Genomic DNA, 18,106 nt, shown 5'->3' on the forward strand with positions numbered 1-18,106 from the left:
CATCGATGAAAAGGTACGAAGGAGTTGACTTCATATTTCAAAGGCCTTAGAAGACATGTTTTTGGCTCTGACCCTTTAGTTTCTGGCAGATTCAGCATCTTCCTTCCTGACTTCTGACCCCAGAATCCTGAACGCACAGGAAAATGTTTTGAACTGCTGATGTAGAGAAAATGTGAACTATATTTGAATGGAAACAGTCATGCTGATCTCTCCTGGCCTGACTGACAAGATCGTCTCTGATGTGTTTTCTATAGAATGCTGCTTTGGATGAAAGAATAAGCAGTACTTGGGGCTGGGTGGATGGATGATGCAGCTGGCCGAGTGCATGTTACCCTGCACCAGATAGAAAGACAGAGTCAAGGACAGAAAGAGAGAGGGAGAGAAAGTTATCACAGTAATGAAGTTTCTTCCAGGCTGGTGGGCACCAGACTCCAACGCAAGTGTCACGCAGGACAAGGTTGGTATGGCCTACAGCGGGTGTGTCCTGGTAATCCAAGGGCTCATTTTAATTTTTATCCCCAAAGCAACCCTTTCGGAAATTCCCTCATCTTCTGCTCCCCATAAAGAATGCTGGTCCATCCTCCCAGAGAGATAAAGAACAGAGAAACTTCCAGTGGAGGGAATGGGACACGAAACTCTGGTGGTGGGAGCTATGTGGAATTATCCCCCTGTGATCTTACAATCTTGTTCATCATTATTAAATCACTAATGAAAATTAAAAAAATTACTTGATGGAAATCTCAAAAAAAAGTCCTGGTGCCAACTATTCAATAACATTTATATACAATTAGACTACATGTAACTCCCGCTTTCACAACTAGAATCTCTCATTTCTCTTCACACACTGTGAATCCACGTGCTGTGTATGGGGTGCAAATATTTCCCTGCTTTTCTCTTGAACTTTCCCATGATTTCCTTTGTTCTGAAATTCCCATGTCTCTTATCAGGAATAGTATCACATTAGGTAATTGGAGAAAGTTATTATTTATATTCTTTGCACAGGCAAATAAATGCCTTGATTTCATCACAATCAGAAACTGGACACAAAAACTCCTTTTCTCTACATTGGTAACATCATCCTGGATCCTCGAGATTCTTCCTTTTCTGTGAGGAGAAAGTAAGTGGTCAGTACATGCAGGTTGGAGTCACTCAGCTCTTTCCCTTGGCACGCAGCCAGCTGTGCAGTCTCTCTCTCTCTGTCTGTCTGTCTGTCTGTCTGTCTCTGTCTCTCTCTCTCCATCTGGATTAGGACTGGGGACTGGTGCTTGCATAGTTCTGCCATCCACAATAAACTATTTCAATTTTTCTTTTTCTCTCTGCTTTTGATAGAGGATGATAAATAGAAAGAGATGGACAAAGAGGAGAGAGACCTGCAACACCGTTTACATTCCTCTAGGTGTGTTTAGAGATTCAGGTCCACAACCTTTCAGTTCTCTGGTTTCCAGACCTTACTTCCTCAGTTAATATGATAACTTAGCACAGCCAGAGTCCACTTAGGGAAGCAAAACTATTCCTACATATTTATGATGGGAAACGGACCACCTCACATCAGCATATGCAAAAGTTAGAGAAGAGAAATCGAATGGGATAGTAAAGATATTTGGGAAGTCAGGGTCTAGGTAGAAAGCAAAAAAAATGAGGCAGGGAAAACAGCATAATGGTTATGCAAACAGACTCTCATGCCTGAGGCTCCGTGGTCCCAGGTTCCAGCCCCTGTACCACTAAAAGCCAGAGCTGAACAGTGCACTGGTTTAAAAAAACAAAAACAAAAAAATGAGAGCTCAAACATGGATTTAAGCTGCAAAGGTAGATGCAAAGTCACTGAGATTACAGGACTAAATGCAGGAAAAAGATTCCTAAAGTTGGGTCCCTTCTCTTTTATTTTTCTTGCATTTGATAGGACAGAGAAAAATTGAGAGGACAATGGGAGATAGAGAGGGAGAGAGACAGAGAGACACCTGCTGTGCCATTCACGAAGCTTCCCTCCCGCATGTGGGGGTTGGACCCACGTCCTTGCGTCTGGTAACTTGTACATTTGAGCGCACCATCCGCCAGGCCTCTGCTTTTCAGTTTTCTGTCTGTGGTTTCACTGATTACATAAGACCACAAGTGCGTGAACATGGTTATGGAAAGTAGAGTAACCAGTACAGGTCAGTCACCTGTGGGGCAGGACTTGAGTTCTCATTCTGAATGGCGTCAGAGCGGGTATGTACCTACTTCTCAACACAGAGTAGTGTGGCACGGCCGGGCGCTCTGTTCGCCGTCACCTTCTCCATCGCAGCATGTGACACTCTTCCATAGCTTACTGTTTTTACACTGTTTCTCTCTAACACATGTTCAATACAATATCGGGCATATATGATGCCTCTAAGAAAAGACTGTTAAATACTCACAAAGAAGGGAATGTTTTCTTCATAAGGTTGCAGCAGAGAAGATACATAAAGAGTTATTTTAATGATGTTCCAGTTTAATAAGCACAGCTATTTAGAAATCAAAGCTGGGTTATCTACATTATCAGCAGTATGTTCTTTACGGGGTCTCTTTCTTGGGAGAGCAGTGCTTCTGCTGTGACATGTTTCCTAAAGTGATGATTGTAATACTTTTCTTAAATAAATGCCTGTTGACTCAGTCTTATATATTTTGACTTTTTTCCTCAAACAATATGTTCCTTTCTTTCTTCCCACCTCTCTCCCTTCCTTCCTTCCTTCCTTCCTTCTTTCCTTCCTATCTCTACTATAGCACTGCTCAGCTCTGGCTTATACTGGTGCTGGGTATTGAACCTAGGACCACAGAATCTCAGATATGAAAGTAACTTGCATAATCACTATGCTGTTTTCTGCAGTGCTAACCGGTATTATCCTTCAAGGGAAACATTGAAATAGTTTAAAACTATTATAAAATATTTTGGTCACAGACAACGTTTCTGAAACCAAGAAAGAAATAAACATCTACAACTTTTAGGTTTAGGTTACTTCCTTTTCTTCAAGTTTTTCACTTCCCAACTAGAGGGCTGGGTGTGGTGTACCTAGACAATTGCACGTCTTATAGTGTGCAAGGACCTGGGTTCAAACCTTCAGTCCCTACCTGGAGGGGGAAGATTTGTAATCGGTGAAGCAGGGCTGCAAGTGTATTTCTCTTTCTCCCTCTATCTCCCTTTACTCAAAATTTCTCTCTGTCACTATCCAAGATAAGGAATAAAAATAAAATTAATTTCCCATTTAGTAATGGCCCACCTTGCCCATGCTGCTCATAACGCCTTTGGTGGGGGGGATCTGGTGCACTCACTGCCCCCTTGGCATGTCCGTTCTTCTATTGTTAGCAAAGAAACTTGAGACTTAGGCACACCAAATGTTTCTCTCCAAACTATAGCATCAGAGCACAAAAGGAACCTTAGCAAGATAATCAAATCCACTCCCGTGGCCTCTAAAGTATGGACTGAATTATTGAGCCAGAATAGGATCAGAGCTAAACCCACAGCTGCTGGGGCTCTTGCAGAAGGAGATTGCAAAGGCTCCATTTTAACTGCCTGGACAGCTCGTAAGTGTTTCCTGGTATTTACTTCGTCGAATCCTTCACACCAAAATTTATTTGATCTCATTCCTCCCTGACCTGTCAGAATGCCCTCATTTTTTTAATGTCTTCCCAAGTCTACTACAAGATCATCCCCGGAAATGATGGCACTAAACTGGGGAGACAGCACAGCAGTTAACAACAGACTTTCACACCTGAGACTCTGACGTCCCACCTTCAACCTCTTGTACCCCCTGAAGCCAGAGCTGAGTGATGCTGTGGTTAAAACAGAAACAAACAAACAAATAAAAAGCTTGCTTCAGTTTTCTCCAGTCAGTCTCAGTGATGTGTCAACTGACAGAGCTTCTCTGAAAGCAGTTTTGTAAAGACAAAGAGGCAAAAGCACTTAAGACGATAAAACTTAATTCACTCTCCAAATTATCAATCGCACTACATAAGATTTTTTAAAATTATTTCTCAATCTTAACAATATCCCCCACATGATTAAACAGGTTTGGATTGAATGACAATTAATATCATGCTTGGTATTATCATTAGTACTGATACCCAAAGATAATATGTATAGAAATACTCCAATACCTAATCAATGCCAATGAAACTATTATAATGTTAGAATTTAATTTCAGTGGAGAATTTTTTTTTCACTGCTTCACTGCTTGTGAAGTGATGTCCTGCAGGTGGGGAGCCAAGGCTCCAACCGGGATCTCTACGCTGGTCCTTGAGCTTTGTGCCACGAGCACTTAATCTGCTGCGCTACCGCCTGGCCCCCCTGAGTGGAGAAATTTAACTTGTGAATAAATGATGTACTCACAAAATTAGGAGACAAAGAAATATAACAATCACAATAATAATGATGCAAACTTCATTATTACTTGGATATACTAATACTTCCTCTAAACTATTTTTTAATTTTACTTATTATTTCTTAGATAGAGATAGACAGTGAGGGAAGAAGGAGATGGAGAGAGGAAAGAGAGAGAGAGAGACTTGCAGCCCTGCTTCACCACTTGTGAAGCTTTTTCCCCCACAAGTGGGGACCAGGGGCTTGAACCTGGGTCCTTGTGCACTGTAACATGTTTGCTACTTTCTGTCCTCTCTTCTACCAGCTTTACCCGTATTAATTTGGTTGATTTTTCACAGTACCGCAAATGGGTTGCCACTATTATCTCAATCTAAAATAAAGGAATATTGATAAAAAAAAGTGCTAATTGTTTAAGAGCATGAGACCTGAGAACCCAGACTCGTAACCACCGCACTAAGGACAAGGAAGGAAGGGCGCTGTAAGAAGCGTCCAGGAAATGGCAGACGGTCGCACTGGTTTCAGTTCTCACTGTAAGAAGAAGTGACTGTTGCTTGCCAAAGCAAGAGAAAAGTCCTGGGCTCCTGCTGGAAATGCAGCTGGCAGGGGGAGGCACAGACAGACACAGCACAGTGCAGCAAAGCCACGGTCAGCAGTTACTGGAGGAAGCAGAACTTAGAGCTCTCGGTCAATCAAGACGATGCTTTGAGCTAGCGGTGGCAGAAATAGACATTGGGGCTTAGGCATAAGGACATCAAGCAAGAAATGAACACTCCAGCCCAAATCACACAAGACAGTGTGTGACTCACTACACACTAACAGAAAAGCATCAAGGAGAACTAGACCTGCCATGTCGTTTTTAGCCCATGTACATGGTCTTATGACTAGATACACAGCAGAGAATATACTGACAAGTCTTCTTTTAATTAATCTTTTAAAAATATTTATTTATTCCCTTTTGTTGCCCTTGCTGTCTTATTGTTGTAGTTATTATTGTTGTTGTTATTGTTGGATAGCACAGAGAGAAATGGAGAGAGGAGGGGAAGACAGAGAGAGGGAGAGAAAGACAGACACCTGCAGACCTGCTTCACCGCCTGTGAAGCGACTCCCCTGCAGGTGGGGAGCCAGGGGCTCGAACCGGGATCCTTACACCAGCCCTGGCGCTTTGTGCCACCTGCGCTTAACCTGCTGCGCTACCGCCTGACTCCCCTTTTATTTAATTTTTAATTTAACAAAGCGGAAAGAGAGATTGAAAGGGAAGAGAAGAGAAAAAGAGAGACAGAGAGACACCTGAAGCCTTGCTTCACCTCTCCTGAAACTTCCCCACTGCAGGTGCTTGAACTTGGGTCCTTGCACATGGCAATGTGTGTGCTCGAGCACACGTTTCTTGCTGCCATGTTGACGACCTTCCACAGATCTCTGCATGCACTAAATCTTACATGCACTAAAGTCTTCTTTGAGCGCATGGACAAAACGATTCTCCATGAATTATTCTTCTCTTTACGTAAGTTCCAAGTCAAAAAGTCATTCTATATATCACTGAATAGACATTTCTGGATGGGAGTGTAGGGTGAACACACACTTCTTTAATTTATAGTTTTTATTTTTAAAACATTGTTATTTATTTGTTATTGGATAGAGACAGAGAGAAATTGAAAGGGAAGGCAGGGGAGAGAGAGGGAGAGAGAGAGAGGGTGACCTGCAGCCCTGCTTCACCACTCGTGAAGCTTTCCCCCTGCAGGTGGGGACTGGGAGCTTGAACCTTGGTGAACACACATTTTGATGCCAGGAATCTGATAAGGTTTAGGTGTTACATGCTACAGATATATATGATTCATATAGCTTTATCACTCGGTTTAATATCAGAAATGCAAGTTTCAGCAGTTTGCACCACAATAAAGACTTCTGTACATGTGCACAGAAAGTAACAAATGCATTCTTGCATTTTCCCTCCTATGTCTTGTCTTACCCTCACTTCACTTCCCTCTGCTGAGTATCATTTGTGTATCATTCTCAGTGGATAAGATTTCCAGTCTTTCACTGTTTTATGAAAAAAACAAGTCATTCCATGTGTTTCTTCCAGCAGCGGGCTTCCACCATCCAGATGTGTCCAAACCTAGTTTCTCTTCAAGGTCCAGTTCTACTTGCTGAGAGGGAATGCTCCCCTGAGCTCAGCCAGCCCCAGCTCTGCCTACGGAATCTCACGAATGCCATTCCTCGAGAAGTGCTGGGACTCCCGACACTGCTGTGTCTTACATGTGTGTGGCTCCTCTGACCAGATCAACTGTGTGTTTCTTGATGCTACAAACTAACTCTTAAACCTCTTGCCCTTGAACAACTCCTAGGGCAAAGGGAGACACGCAGCTCACTCTCAATGCATGATTGTTTGCAGTAAGATGCGTTGAAAGCACTTGATTGTTTTCTTCATCCTCACTGACGTCAGTCAGTACATTAATTTTTGAAAGACTTTTTTTTTTCCTCTGGGGTCCCAGAAGGACCTGTGGGACACACTTTATATCAGGAAGAATCAGATTAACCTTTAAAGCCACTGCACACTCAGTGCTACTGAGTTCATGTATTGCTTCACATACATACTTTTAACTGGGGGTATTTTATGCACGTCTAGTTTGCAACTAAACAAGCATTCCATGGGGGAAGAGAAGTCCTGGTGTTATAGAAACATGCAAATATTTGAACATAAACATTCTTATGGTAGTCCTGCAAATGAGTTGGTTTTTTTTTTTTTTTTTTTTGCTGTGAAATTAGTGGCCATGAAGCTTATGCTCATCATGTCTAGAACTGGTGCAATTCAGCTCTACTGACAGTGGCATCTGCAAAGGCAGCTTAATGAGCAGATGAAAAACTGAATATAAATTAGAAGATTCACCCAAGGCATTAAAATCATTAAGAATATAGTAGAATTATATGCACGGGACTCGAGCATTCTGACAGATCTCGACAACCAGGGCACTATGAAGCCTCTCAACGTCTTCAACTAGTATATGCTTTACCTCCTGGAGCGCTGGTCTAAATACTAGCGACTGATGTTCAGGAAAGATTGATTATAGGCACCTGGCCCAGGGCGACACACAATGTGTCAGAGCACTGGACTTGCATGTCTGAGACCCCATAGGTCAAGCGTGCGAGCCCTGCCCCAGTCACCTGCATGCAGCAGTGTCTTGAGAGAGCTTCCTCTATGTACTATGTCATGTCAGTTGCATTCCTTCGACCAGGAGGGCATTCTTGAATGTGCGTCTTAGAGAGTCGAATGTGCATCTTAAAGCCAAAAAGGGACTGTTGCTGGAACCCACCACAGTTAGACAGCTACAGTTTGCCTTTGTCCAGAAGTGTGGTCCTCAGAGTCATTTCTCATAGGCCGAGCATTTCCCCCTGGGATCACTGAGACGTGCTTGGCAGAGAAGCCAGGTGTGGGTGAGGTTCATGATTATCTGGTGTATGTGTGAATTGCAAAGGACTCTGATAAGCTTAGTTAGCCTTCCTCACTTGGTATATTTACCTGGATTTTTTTTCCCCTTATAATTAAAAAAAAATGGCAGAATATCTTAAGCAGTGAGCAATCACAGCTGTAAGTTTGGGTCAGTGTTCGCTTACTAATTACATATGAAGCAAGAAAGAATGAAGGAAAACGGAGTCTGAGTCTCTTCCCTGTGTGTGAGTTAGTCATCTTACTTGGACTCATGAGGCCTCGCCCTGCTGAGACGCAAGTTAGACGTCTGGGATTTGTTCTTGAGCCTCTCCCCTCCCTTCCTCTCTCTGGCCTCCTGTTTATGAGTTCTCCTTCATTTCTCCAGTCAGCCCACACCGTCGTCGCTGTAATAATCCGAATCCCATCATCTCTTACCTGCAGTATTGTAACAGTCTCCCACGTAGTTCACCAGTTCCTCAATATCTCCTTCTGCTGCTCCCTCTCTGCTCTGGCATAGTAGCAGGAATGCTAGCTTGAAGCATACGTCTACGCTATCCTTACTCACTTGTTCAAGTCATTCCACAAATAACTAACTATGAGCAGCTTCTTGCTGCCAGGCCTCTGTCAAGAACTGTAAACACAGTGGTGAGAAAGTCTATGTGATTCTTGGTTTTACTGGGCAAAGCAGAAATCAGAGCACAGGTCTCTCTCTTCTCACAAATCTCAATGCAGGCACAAACTGACACTTGACTTTTTAAAAAATATTCTATTTGAATGAGAGAGAGACACACACACAGTGAAACCATAGCCCTGCTCAGCTCTGGTAGATGGTGGTGCTTGGGATTGAACTTGGGAGCTCAGAGCCTTAGGCATGGACCATTATGAGCCTTTTGCAGAACCATTATGTTATCTTCCCAACCCAACACTCACCTTTCCTGATGATCTTACTTATGCCTGTTTCCCATGAAACAGTGTGTCCTTTGCAGACGAGAATCTTCCCTTGCTGTTTGGGTTTTAGACCCCAACACTATGTCTGAATATAATAGACCCTCACAAAATATATATTGACTGAATACATATGGCATTTTAGATACTTAGACCTAAGTGCCCCCATTAAAATGTATCTATGTCCTGCAGACTTAGCAAATACTAAAATACTTAGTTTTTGTCTTAGTCATATCACTTTGTGAACCATATATTAATGCCAGTAACCGATGGGATATTTTTAATTAATTCACTCTAAAGTATTTGCTTATTTATAGAATTGCTTATCAGTTCTAGTTCACTATCTTTGCAATGTCTCCAGATACTAAATGACAAAACAGTAAGAAAATTCTGAAGTTCCTCAGCCCACCATTTCCTGCTCAAAAGTGAGGAATTGAGTAGCTAACACTAACCACTTTGAGTTTTCTATTTTCAACATTATTCCAAATTTCTTGCTCAAACGACGTTCAATCCCACAGTGACCAAAGTACTCAAACAGATTTTTTTTTTGCCCCCAGGGTTATTGCTGGGCTCAGTGCGTGTACTACAAACCCACTGCTCCTGGAGGTCATTTTCTCCATTTTGTCGTTGTTGGATAGGACAGAAAGAAATGGAGAGAGGAGGGGAAGACAGAGAGGGGGAGAGAAAGACAGACACCTGCAGACCTGCATCACCGCCTGTGAAGCGACTCCCCTGCAGGTGGGGAGCCAGGGACTCGAACTGGGATCCTTATGCCGGTCCTTGTGCTTTGCGCCACGTGTGCTTAACCCACTGCGCTACCGCCTGGCCCCCTCTAGAATGCATTTTATTTTTAAAATTTATTTATTCCCTTTTGTTGCCCTTGTTTTATTGCTGTAGTTATTGATGTCGTCATTGTTGGATAGGACAGAGAGAAATGGAGAGAAGAGGGGAAGACAGAGAGGGGGAGAGAAAGACAGACACCTGCAGACCTGCTTCACCGCCTGTGAAGCGACTCCCCTGAAGGTGGGGAGCTGGGCGCTCGAACTGGGATCCTTAGGCCGGTCCTTGTGCTTTGCGCCACGTGCGCTTAACCCGCTGCGCCACCGCTGACTCCCGCTAGAACAGATCTTATAAAGACTGTCAAAATGTCAATCTCCATGAGGTTTCAGGCTCAACTCCCCAGTATCACATATGCCCTATGCCAAAGCTGAGTGGACTCATGCATATTAAAAAAAAAAAAAACCCAAGATATATAACACATCCTTGCTACTTCCCCTCTCTTTCATGAGAAGATAACATTTCTCAATTTTTTCTCAAACTGTGACACAGCCAATTTGTGCTTGGGGAATATTGGCTTGAATGTGCCAAATAAGCCTTTTGGCTGCAGAACTTGTGGGAGCCCTCAGCCTACCCTTTCTCACTGTGAGTCTTCAAATGTGCGTGTGAAACACTGCATCAATATGAAAGAAACTGGTTTTTCTTCTTCTAAAAAATTTATTCTTTATTTACTTATAGGATAAAGATAGTCAGAAATGGAGAGGGGAGAGAGATACATACCTGCAGCCCTGCTCCACCACTCGTGAAGCTTTCCCCCTGCAGGTGGGGAGAGAAAACTAGTTTTTCAGACACATTTGATTACAGGACTCCTTTTTCTAAAAAAAAAAAAAAAAAAACTAAACATTTTGGGAAGTCTTGCTTTCACTCTAAATAAGGGATCCAATAGGGACAGGTGGGTCGTTGCTGCTAGTTGAGCTACTCAGTCCTTTTTTGTCCACTGGTCAATTTACTCATGAAGTGACGTGTGGCACAGTTCAGACTGTGTCCCTGTTGTGTGTCAGACCTGCCCCAAAGTGAACAAGTGAACGAGGAATATTTAGGATCAACAGTCAGCAGGTATGGAAGCTGGGAATCAAAGCGACACCTCTTTGTTTTAAAAGTCTCTTTCTTTCTTTTTTTTGTGCCAGACCATTCTGCCCCGCATAAAATCTAGTGTGAGATTTCAGTAACATTTATTTGAAAGCTATTATAACAGTGAGTCTATGGAAGCCATCAGGCTCTTCTGATGTTTCCAAAAGGTTACTTTTCTTCTTTCTCCCTTCACCTGGGTTTTCACCCAGAACAGGCTTAGAGACTGGAGAATCTGTAGGGACAGACCCTCTGCCTCCTCCACCATTCTGTCTTCCTTACGTTATGAAATTTCAACTAATGCAGAAGTAGAAGCACTTTTCAGCAGAAATTCATAACATATGTTTGTGGTTTAGATCAGTGGCAGATGTGATTCTCCTCACTGACTCTGGAGCTGGGAGGAAGTGAAGAGTCATCCTAGGGGCCCTCGGCTGTGAAAGCCTACAAAGAGCTATAGCAGCTTGTTCAAATCACAGTGGAAAGAATGCAAGTAAACATTACTGATCATGCCCAAACCTTCACTCCTGTGTAATGAAAACTAATCTGATAATTCAGTCTTATAAGGCCCTTGCTAATTAGCGAGATTGAACTGTATTTTCAAGATAAACGATGAGATTCAGGTGGTCTTTAATCCAAGGTAACATAGATAACAGATGGCAGGGCCCTGAGTTCAACCAGTTTCAGTCTGCCTCAGATAGGCCCTTACCATCTGGCTAATCTATTCCCATGCTATGGGCTCGTCGAGAAATAAGGGAGCTGAGAGCTGGCTCACTGAATGGGTGGTGTGCTTGGCCATCAGGGCCCTGGTTTGAATCCCGACACTACAACAAAGCCCCGTGTGACTAAAGGAAATACCACTGCTGCGGCCTCAGATCTGTGTGGAATGTGGAAGGGCTCCTAGATTCAGTGAGTATTCTGTGAAAGGAAGAATATTCCTTTTTTTTTTTTTTTTTTTTTGCCTCCAGGGTTATTGCTGGGGCTCAGTGCCTGCATCATGAGTCCACTGCTTCTGGAGGCCATTTTTTTCCTCTTTTGTTGCCCTTGTTGTAACCTTGTTGTGGTATTATTGTTATTGTTGATGTCGTTCGTTGTTGGATAGGACAGAGAGAAATGGAGAGAGGAGGGGAAGACAGAGAGGGGGAGAGAAAGACAGACACCTGCAGACCTGCTTCACCACCTGTGAAGCGACTCCCCTGCAGGTGGGGAGCCGGGGGCTCGAACTGGGATCCTTATGCCGGTCCTTGCGCTTTGCGCCACATGCGCTTAACCCGCTGCGCCACTGCCCGACCCCCAAAGGGAAGAACATTCTAAACAGCTATATTTGAATGAACACGTTCCTTTCAGTAAGACTATGAGTGGAGAGAGCACTGCTTAGCCCTGGAGCAGAGTAAGTAGAGTGCCTTGTGGGGCCCAGAGCTCCGAGAACCTCAGGTGTGGGGCCAGTTAGGCTAGCTCCTTCATATGCCAATGTCCTCATTTCAGCGTAAGGTTATACTGGTCAAAATGTGATTATTCCCTTGTACAGGTCATTAGATGTTTGAAAAATGTGTCTATCTTTACAGTCCTTCTGAACCCCATGTGTTTCAAGGCACTGCCTCACTAAAAAGTCTCCGATTACCACACCACTTTCTTCCTGCTCCAATCTCTCAGAATCTGACCAAGTATTACAATGGATCTTTTCACCTTTTGTGCCTTTGTTTCATAAGAAAGCCACACTATTCCTAAGAATATTCAGAATGCTCATTTTAAGAATATTCAGAATGCCAGGTGGTGGCAAACCTGGTTGAATGGACGTTGAGCTCAAGGGCCAGTGTTTGAGTCCACCAGTGTTTTTCCCCACCTGTTTGGGGAAAGCTTCCTGAGTGGTGAAGCAGGGCTGCAGGTGTCTCTCTGTCTTGCTCCCTCTCTATCACCTCCTTTCTTCTCGATTTCTGGCTGTCTCTATGTAAATTAAAAAGTGCTAACTTTAACTTTATCTGTAGTGCTGTAATACTCCTTAGCTCTGCCAGGGAGGCCTTAGAGAATGAATGTTGTTATCATGCAATGCTTTGCTCAGTTACATTCATGTATGTATGTATGTATGTATTTATTTATTTTGGTATCTGCTCTCCAGAGGGATATTGTTAGAACTGGGAATATTATCAGAATTGAATGTCTTCTTTCTTTAAAAATTTTGTTCTGTATTTTTAAAATCTTTATTTATTGGATAGAGACAGCCAGAAATCAAGAGGGTGGGGAAAATAGAGTGGGAAAGAGACATAGAGACACCCGCAGACCTGCTTCACCACGTGTGAAGCTTTCTCCCAGCAAGTAAGGACTGGAGGCTTGAACCCTGGTCCTTGTGCAGTGTAACATGTGCACTCAACCAAGTGCACCACCACCCGCCCCAAATGCCTTCTTTCTTTTGGCTTTACTTCTGCTGTTCATCTCTGAAGATTCCTATTTATAAACATTTCTGTTTTAAATGAAGACACTGCACTCACTGGCTGTGATTCTGAGCACTGCAGACAGCCTTCATCACGGATTCAGATCCAGTTGGCTGCGGAAGGTTTAGATATTCAGAACTAGAAGAGTTGTGCTCCTTTCTGGCCTCCATGAAATTTTTGTTCTGCCAGGTTCAAATGCGGGTCTTTCTTGAACTTATGTCCTTAGAACCGTCTGCCTCAAGGATTTTTCCGGTAGCGTGGAGGTCAAGCTGAAGGTGTTCAAGTTTGCTTACAAAGCACCTGCTGGATGTCCAGGCCTCACAGGTGCCCTTGCAACGGTGGGTTGATTGACAGCTATTACTCCATTCTGACAGGACCTCACAGCAGAGTGGCATCACGGGAGTCAGCGCCTGAATCCCCCCATTCAGGTAGCTGGATGTGGGTAAGAAACAAGCTTTCCTGCTAGTAGATACATCTCATCCTGAAACGGAATTGTGTTTGTGTCTCAGAAGAACCGGAGGAAAACATGAGAGACTGACTTTCTGTTTTTCCACCGCTGGGGAAGACTGAATCTAAAGGTCTACGAGAGAGCAAGAATGAAATACTGCTGCCAGTGGAAACAGACACATTGGCAAGTCAGGAAGTCAGCCGGCAGCAGACTCCTTGACCACCGCTCAGCAACCTGGTCTCTTTGGGAGAAAGGAGTTGCGTCTGATGCCTCTGCACGGAAACGTCCACAGAGGTGGTCCAGGGTTGAGACTGGAGAGCCTGGGAGACACATTCTGCTCAGATGCAGATATTCTATCACGATGGAATTCAGCCTTTCGGACCGTTGTACTCAGTCCCTGTTCACTATCAGATGGGACAGAGTAGACCTGATCCAAACATCCTACCAAGCTCATGATTTCTTAAAGGAGTCTCATCATCTTGTAAATTCAACAAAGAGAAACCATCTGGAAAACAAACTGGGGTTATTTTTGCATCAAGCAAAACAAGGTAATATTTTCAATAAGAATTAAAACCTTTTGGAGCTACGTTATGACCCAGTGGATTATCCATTGTAACAGACCAAAGCATGAAGTGTCAGAACTGTTCCAAAGGGCTTAGACGCCGAAGTGAAAGGACTTCTCATAAGATGCTCTAAAATATCAGTTTGTTCAGCTGGCCACTCAACCATCACCACTAAGTCCCTTTCTTCATCACTTCTTTTTTTCCTTTATTTATTTATTTGTTATTGGATAAAGACAGAGAGAAACTGAGAGAGAAGGGGGAGACAGAGAGGAAGAGAGACACCTGCAGACCTGCTTCACCACCTGTGAAGTGATTCCCCTGCAGGTGGGGAGCCGGGGGCTCGAACCGGGATCTTTATGATGGTCCTTGCACTTTGCACTACATGCGCTTAACCCGCTGTGCTACCGCCCGACTCCCTCTTCATCACTTCATACCCTTAAAGCTTCTGGTTCAGTCCATGTGCTGAATTAGGTTTTCACTGCCATGGGTCAACTTTTTCAGAGAGAGAGAAAGAGAGAAAGAGAGAGAGAAAGAGAGAGAAAGGAGAGAGAGAGAGAGAGAGAGGGAATGATAGCATGGTACCTACCAAAGCATTTTCAGTGAGGTGGAGGTGGGACTTGAACCTAGGTCTCTGGCATGACAAAACAGTAACACTACCCAGGTCAGCTACCTGCCGGACCTGAGCACTCTGCTTGAACTACTCTGTTCCAGGATGCCAGTGGTTTTCAGAATCCTTTTTCATTCTGACAACTTACTTTGTATGTGGGGAACTTTTAACATACCGGTCCTGGGGCTTTATCGCCTGTAGATTCTAGTTCACTGGTCAAAGTGTGGATTTCTTAAAAGTCCTGCAGTGAACTGTGCAAACAAGATGGTGAACCGTTCACGTAAGCAGGATCTGCTCTCTGATTTCTCGTCCTTAGCCATTCCACATTTGAAAGCAGGACATTTTCTTTGAATTTTGAAGTAACGACACAGAATTTTGAAAAATTGCATGTTATCATTTCTACTCTTGATGGAAAATTCCAAGCACATAGATGACCGCGAATGTTAAAATTGATTTTATTTTCATGATTGCTGACTTTCTTTAGGGTATCACTGGGCTGAAGTAACAGCTGGGGAAGTTGTGGTACACCAGTCTTGATTTCTAAATGTTTGAATTTCTCTCACAAGTCCTGTTTGCTTTAATTAGATTTCACTTGCTAAAAGGGAGAGTCAGCGAGGAGACCGCTTCTAAATGGACAAGTCCCTGAGTTTAAAAGCCTGGCTAGAAGTAAGACTGAATAGAGATGTCTCTGTTATCCCAACAGAAAAGCTGACTGAAGATTTCTGGAGACCATAGTTTAATTCCTGACGGAGTCACCTTGGTGCTCCAAGAAAGGCTTTATTCCTCTGACTCAGAGGCTCTGGACACCCCATCACAATTAAATCTATATTTTAAGTTTCACCTGTGATCAAAGTGCTAGAAGTTTCTATTTATGTTGTAGAGATTCTGGGTGCGAAGTGGTGACTGCCATCTGTCCTCACCAAGCATTACTCACCAGAATTCATCTTGACCACCTCAAGATTACAAGTGGCCACCCACACTGCTAATTCGTGACCTGAAACCCATCATAGGATGGGTCTGTGATGTCACTTCTCTTTACGTGTCTTTGGCTAACTTGTCCGGGTCACGACAATGGCTAGGAGGGAACTTGACAATGCTTGTGATCTTGTAATACCATGACGCAGAAAAGCCTCCTTCCTTCCTTCCTTCCTTCCTTCCTTCCTTCCTTCCTTCCTTCCTTCCTTCACACCTTCCTTCCTTTCTCCCTTCCTTCCTTTCTTCCTTTTTCTCTCTCTCTTTCTTCTCTCCTCTCTTTCTCTCTCTCTCCCTTCCTTCCTTTCTACTTCTTCCACTAGAGTTTTCCTAGGGGCTTTATGTCAGTATGATTCCACCACTTGCTCGTCGATTTCTAGGTGTGGGCTAAGAGGCTGAGAGGGAGAGACAGAGAGAGGAGAGGTACAGAGGCATTGCTCCACTGCTCTTGAAAATTACCCTCTGTGTGGAGCCCTCACACCATACAGTGTAAGGCAGGGACTGAACCTGGGTCCTAGTTTATAAGAAAATACATACTGTATTGGGTCCCTGCTGGAGGCAAGTCTTTTTATTTTTTTTATTATTTTTTAAAGATTTTATTTATTTTTTGATGAGAAAGATAGGAGGAGAGAGAGAGAGAGAAAGAACCAGACATCACTCTGGTCCATGTGCTGCCGGGGCTTGAACTCAGGACCTCACGCTTGAAAGTCTGATGCTTTATCCACTGCGCCACCTCCTGGATCACAGCAAGCCTTTTTCTAAGGGTTCCATGGCAGAATGATGTTGAGTACATGCAAACAGCCTTGTGAGAAGCTTGTTGAATGTGTTCCCTGAATGAGGCAGAACGGGGGGCCTCTTTTGGCAAATGCAACCTCCCAAAGTGTTTGAGGAAAGGGAGGGTCTGGAGAGGGAAGATGATACGGAACATCCTGAAACAGCTACTTTGTTGCTACAATAGAGATAAGAAAGGGGCAAATTAGTCATATTTCCTTATTTATTATTGTACCAAAATTATTCCGTGAAATGTGATGTCTCCTTTTGTTACTATTGAGATTTCGTAAACAAATCACTGACTAGAAGAAAAACAATTGCTTGGGAGCCAGGCAGTAGAGCAGTAGGTTAAGTGCACATGGTGAGAAGCACAAGGACCATCGTAAAAATCCCGGTTCAAGCTGCTTCCCCCCACCTGCAGGGGAGTCGCTTCACAGGCGGTGAAGCAGGTCTGCAGGTGTCTGTCTTTCTCTCCCCTCTCTGTCTTCCCTTCCTCTCTCCATTTCTCTCTGTCCTATCCAACAATAACAATAGCAATAACAACAACAACAAGGGCAACAAAAATGGGGAAAAAATAACTTCTAGGAGCAGTGGATTTATAGTGCAGGCACTGAGCCCCAGCGATAACCCTGGAGGCAAAAAAAAAAAAACGGTTTGAGCTATGAATATTCACAAAAGTTGTTGGCCCCAGTTATTAATTCTCACGTGCTTTCTAGCTCACAGTGACAGGTTCAGCTCTGTTCTGTCTAGTGATCTGACTCACTGCGCAGTTTATCAGACTTAAAACTGAGTCTTGGCCCTTTTGAAACACTTGAGGCTTCTTTGTGGCTTCTATGCAGCTCTGCGCTGACCTCTCATCAGAACTCTCCCTGCAGGTGGGGGGGATAGCAAAATGGTTATGCAAACAGAGTCTCATGCCTGAGGCTCCTAAGTCCCAGGTTCAATTCCCCATACCAACATAAGCCAGAGCTGAGCAGTGCTCTGGTGTTTAAAAAAAAAAAAAAAAGAACTCTCCTTGTGAATGTATTCACTCACTTGTCACTCCTGTTATCTTGAAGCTTGCATCACGCTCTAATCTGTCACCGGGGCTTACGGCACTTGGTGCTATAGGGTGTCACATACAGGAGTGTCCAGCTCCTGTCCGCTTTTTAACAATAACAACATAAACAACAATAGCTGATGTTCTATGGTGTCTGCCATGGGTAAGACCTTGCTCAAATGTTTTACAGACACTCGGATGTGTTCATGTTCGTTTTTGTTCTCACTCTTTGTTCGACTGATTTATGGTGAGGCTGCACTGTGGATTGAACCCGGGACCCCTGTTGCCTCAGGCAGAAAGTGTTCTGCGTGCGTAGTGACCACCATGCTATCTCCCAGATCTCCCAGGTCCTATGTTCTTCATTCTCCTGACAACTCCATAAAGAAGCCTTCATTTTGGGGGTTGGGAGATGCCCCATCTGGTAGAGGACACACTTGCCTGAGTGCAGAGACCTGAGTTAGAGCTCCAGTATCCCCTGGGAACACACCGCCGTGGCCCACTGAGCTCCTGGGGCAGTGGGGTTCTGTGCTGTTGCCTCCTCTCACCCGCACCTCTCTCTGGCTCCAAGTCAGGAGTGAAGGACTTCAGCATCCTTGCTCAGCATCAAAAATCAGAAGAACTCTTCATTTTATTTTATTTCCATGGCACTGCTCAGCTCTGGCTATTGGTAGTG

General features: G+C 43.9%; 1 long non-coding RNA gene across 1 annotated transcript; it reads left to right on the forward strand.

Moving 5' to 3' along the window:
- The first annotated feature begins 71 nt into the window (after window positions 1-71).
- LOC132538672 (uncharacterized) lies at window positions 72-7,298 on the forward strand. The gene is made up of 3 exons (XR_009550025.1): window positions 72-457; window positions 2,420-2,584; window positions 6,414-7,298. It is a non-coding gene; the product is annotated as an uncharacterized LOC132538672 (long non-coding RNA).
- The last annotated feature ends 10,808 nt before the right edge of the window (window positions 7,299-18,106 follow it).

This window comes from Erinaceus europaeus, chromosome 5, assembly GCF_950295315.1.
Source record: "Erinaceus europaeus chromosome 5, mEriEur2.1, whole genome shotgun sequence".
Taxonomy (NCBI): Eukaryota; Metazoa; Chordata; class Mammalia; order Eulipotyphla; family Erinaceidae; genus Erinaceus; species Erinaceus europaeus.